Here is a 4,562-nt window from a genome sequence, read left to right as displayed (position 1 = left end):
TCGTCTGCATACTAGGATCTGGTTTCCTGCAAAGCCATGTTGCCCACATTGGTGCCAATGGCTAAAGCTGAGTTTTTTAATGACAGCACCGACTTAAATTCTTGTCGCATTCAGACCAGTTGCAGTCTTGTCTCTGCCCCCTTCCCATATGAAGAGTTTGGGGGAGAAACACCATGAAAAGGTATAGTCCTCCTGAGTGCCTGATCCAGAGCTCAGACATTTTTGGAAGTGACTTGGCCTGATCTTTTATCTGACTGTCTAATTTAGAAAACCACAGATTGTCTGAGCTTAAAGGGAATCAAAGACAAAACAAGACTGAGGTGGCCGAGCTATAAACGCAGAGATGCAGATCTTTGTGAAGACCCTCGCAGGCAAGACCATCACCCTCGAGGTCGAGCCCAGTGACACCACTGAGAATGTCAAGGCCAAAATTCAAGCCAAGGAGGGCATCCCACTTGACCAGCAGCGTCTGATATTTGCGGGCAAACAGCTGGAGGATGGCCGCGCTCTCTCAGACTGCAACATCCAGAAAGAGTCCATCCTGCACCTGGGGCTGCACCTGCAAGGTGGCATTATTGAGCCTTCCCTCCGCCAGCTTGCCCAGAAATACAACTGCGACAAGATGATCTGCCGCAAGTGCTGTGCTCGCCTGCACCCCTGTGCTGTCAACTGCCACAAGAAGTGCAGCCACACCAGCAACCTGTGCCCCAAGAAGAAGGTCAAATAAGCCTCTTCCTTCCCCTGAGGGCAGCCTCCTGCCCAGGCCCCATGGCCCTGGGGCCTCAATAAAGTGTCTCTTTCATTGACTGGAAAAAAAAAGAAGACAAAACAATTCAACACACCTTTTATTTTTTTTGCAGTTGACGAAGCAGAACTAGAGAGGCCAAGTGGCTCGCCCCAGTCAATACTGAATTGGTGACAGAACAAGGGCTAAGCCCAGGGCTCTCATCAGTGGTTTATTTTCTTTCAGCTGCCTGCTGATGGGGAACATTTGTGGGACTTCTTTGAATGCAATCTTGGGAAAATATAGTGAAGTGGGATCAACCCCACCCCAACTCTCTCTCTTTCTGTTTATGTCTCTCCCTGTCTCGCTTGCACAGACACACAGAATATTCCAGTCGCAGTTCCAACAGCTCTGTGACTTTGCTTGGGTGACTTAAGCGAGCTAAGGCTCAGGAGTGTACTCTGCTGCAGGGAGATGGTGACACCTGTGCTGGCTGTTGCACGTCTTCCATGAGATGGTATGTATGGAAGCCCTTCCTGAGATGGAAAACCCTATAACTAGTGTAACAGGGTGGTAGTAACAGAAGATTTTAAAGCGAAGCTCCGAAATGCTTGTTCGCGTAGTTTTTTGTACAGGTACAAGAAATCTCATGAGGTTGTGAATCCTGCGGTTTCATTTGCATAATTCATAACTCCGTAATATGATATTGTCTTAACCAAATAGTTAGCCTTCTCCCCTTCTTTTCTTCATCCCTTGCAGCCTTTTAAGCCAAATTCTCAATTTCAGACCTTGCTGGAAGTCCCCTTGGACCTTCGGTTTGTTATTTCAAAGCTAGGATAAAAAGAGTTTGAGGTACGGACATGTCTAAGAAAAATATACTTCTTGCTTTGGGCCTTTTCTTTCATTCTGTGTTATTTGGCAAGCTTGTTCTATTTGCTTGAGCTGTGGGCTGGGGGTTAGGAGACTGACTGGGTTTTGATCCCTGCTCTGCTGTGTGTCGCTTTGGACCTGGTACTTAACCACTGTAGAAAATAAAAAGGCTGGTTCAGAGGACAGCCTGTTTTGGTCAGTTCAGGCTGCCATAACAAAGTGCCATACGTGGACTGGGAGTTTAAACAACAGAAATGTACTTTTTCACAGTTCTGGTGGCTGGAAAGTGTGAGATGAGGGTGCCACCATGGTTAGGTTGTGCTAAGGGCTCCCTTTCTTGCTTGCAGATGGCCATCTCCTCACTGCGTATTCACACGGCAGAGACAGACAGACAGACAGTTAGCAAAATCTCTAGCGTCTCCTTCTCTGTCTCTTTCTGTTTTTTTTTTGTTTGTTTGTTTGTTTTTGAGATAAGATCTCACTCTGCTACCCAGGCTGGAGTGCAGTGGTATAACCTCAGCTCACTGCAGCCTCGAGCTCCCGGGCTCAAGAGATCCTCCCACCTCAGCCTTTCTGGTAGTTGGGAACACAGGCACACACCATCATTCCTGGCTAATTTTTTGTATTTTTTGTAGAGACAGGGATGTTGAGACAGGGATGTAGAGACAGGGATGTTGCCCAGGCTGGTCTTGAACTCCTTGACTCAAGTGATCCGCCTGCCTTGGCCTCCCAAAGTGCTAAGATTTGAGACATGAGCCACCATACCCAGCTGGTGTCTCTTCTTAAAAGGACAGCAGTCCCATCATGAGGATCTCACCCTCATGATCTCATCTAAACCTAATTATTTCCCCAAGGTCTAATATCCAAATACCATCACATTGGGGGTTGGGGCTCCAAAATATGAATTTTTTGAGGGGGAACACAATTTAGTCCATAGCAGGCCCCTTGCAGTCTAAACGCTGCAAGTCTATATTACATGTGAGGTGTGATGTAAGTACTGTGAGATATCAGAAAAAGTGTAGTACAGAAAATCCAAAATACATCTCACTCCTGAGGAGCACAGCCTGTTTGGAAAGCAACCATAACACAAAGCAATGTGAGAAGAATCACGCGAAAGGAGCAGAGACAACAAGGGCCTGCTGCAGTTCGGGAGAGAGAGAGAGAGATTGATTCCCACTGGAAGAATCAGGAAGGTCTTCCTGGAAGAGGTGGCATTGAGTTGGAATTTGAAAGATGGCAAGATATCCACAAATGATTATGGGTATGGGGTGAGTGACAGGCAACAAGAGCGAAGATGGAAACATGCTTTTTGGAGAACAGATAAGCCTGAAGTTTTAGCAGGGGATAGTCCTGGAAATACTGGTTCAGTCCACCCAGTTCTAAAAGCAAATCTAAGAACACTGGAACCTGTGTGATGACTGGAGAACCTCTTCAGCAAATTAATAAACAAAGTGGGCTTTGGGGGAAGTTAACTCAACTACAGGGAGGAAAGTTGCTTAGGGCAGAGAGGAGATGAACAGAGAGGCCAGTTTGGAATCTAGAGATGTGGCTTGTAGATTTCTCTTAAACATCTGGAATGTATATTCAAACAACAACAAAAAAAATCAAGCCGTGGATTTATTCACTGCTGGAAAACCACCATCACCCTTCTGGTTTTGGTTTCTGCTCTGGGTGATCAGATTTATTTCCTCTTGTCAGGAGTTATATTCCCTTTGCATAATAGAGGCTCTGGGTGCGTCCGGAGAGGTGTCTGTAGTCAAGACAAGCTGCCGTTTCCAAGGGCAAGAGCTGGCATTTCACTGGTGCCTGCATACCTCATTTCTGGGACGGGCAGGAGTGAACTTGGTGGGGCAGTAAAGCCTGAGGCAGACTGTGTTCTACATTTTGGGAGCTGTCATCCTGAGGGATGAAAGACTGTCGATTCAGTTTTCAGTACCCTTGACGCCTGCAAGTTGCTTTTGTAGCCTGAAATTCCTCAGGCCTCTTCTGCCTGGCGTAGGAAGGTTGCCACCTTGACATGAGCCATCAGACTTGGCTGCCTCACTGCATCTGTCTGTGTGACAGTAGTGGCTCTGCCCTGATTTTATTTATGGTTGTGTTTCACATGGGCTCAGGACAGTTCTCATAGGTTCTTTTCTGAGGGTTCATTGTTAGTGTCCCTTCCTGCAAAGCCACTTACGAATGCTGTTTCCTGGGGACTTTCATGCCCTCTCCCTTGTGGCTGCCCTGAACACCGATTGTCAGAGTTTCTGGTGGTGCCAGAAGATCCCGGGCCCCATTCCAGGCTCACTGTGCTGGAGCCACTCTGTCGTCTCTCCTGGGGCATTGGTGCCTCTGCTCAGGGCCCTGAAGCATGAACCTTCCTCCCTCCAGGTCGCACTCCTCATGCCAATGAATACCCAACCCCTTTGATTCGGAAGTTCTCCAGACATGGCCAGACTCTGAATCCCAGTTTAAGCCAAGCCTGAGGACTCCCACTCCCACACCAGCCCCTACAAGGCATGTGGCTATTGCACTTTGTTTCTTGTCCAGGTGGCAGGACGGGGAAGCAGGTGCTAGAGGCACCAGCAGCACCACTCCCAAGGTGTCAGGGGTGAAAGTGTGGCAGAAAGTTGCATAGTTGCATGTCGATGTAAAGTATCCTCCACGGAAATTTCATTTTCAAAAATGCCAGGACTGACTGTATTTTCGTAGAACCAAGACAGAGCTTCCATTCTCAGAGGGTGGGCTTTGTAAACAAGACAGCCCACTGCTGAGTCCAGGAGTTGTCTCTTTGGGGCATTCAGGGAGCTCAGGGGGACGCTGTTGCTGGTCGGTTGCCCTGAGCAGGAACTTCTCAGGCAGGATCAGGGGACTGGGAGCCCTGGGATTTAGGAAAGCGGGCTGCGGGAAATGCCCTCAGCTGCAGGTCAACCTGCGTCCTGGTGTTGGGTGTAACATGGTATGTAAAGAGTATGAATTGGTTGAG

General features: G+C 48.1%; 1 pseudogene; it reads left to right on the top strand.

Annotated features, from left to right (window-relative positions):
• Positions 1-328: 328 nt before the first annotated feature.
• On the top strand, positions 329-727 carry LOC105554733 (annotated as a pseudogene).
• Positions 728-4,562: the final 3,835 nt, after the last annotated feature.

Source organism: Mandrillus leucophaeus, unplaced genomic scaffold, assembly GCF_000951045.1.
Source record: "Mandrillus leucophaeus isolate KB7577 unplaced genomic scaffold, Mleu.le_1.0 Scaffold658, whole genome shotgun sequence".
Lineage (NCBI taxonomy): Eukaryota > Metazoa > Chordata > Mammalia > Primates > Cercopithecidae > Mandrillus > Mandrillus leucophaeus.
This window is presented reverse-complemented; position numbering and strand designations above follow the sequence as displayed.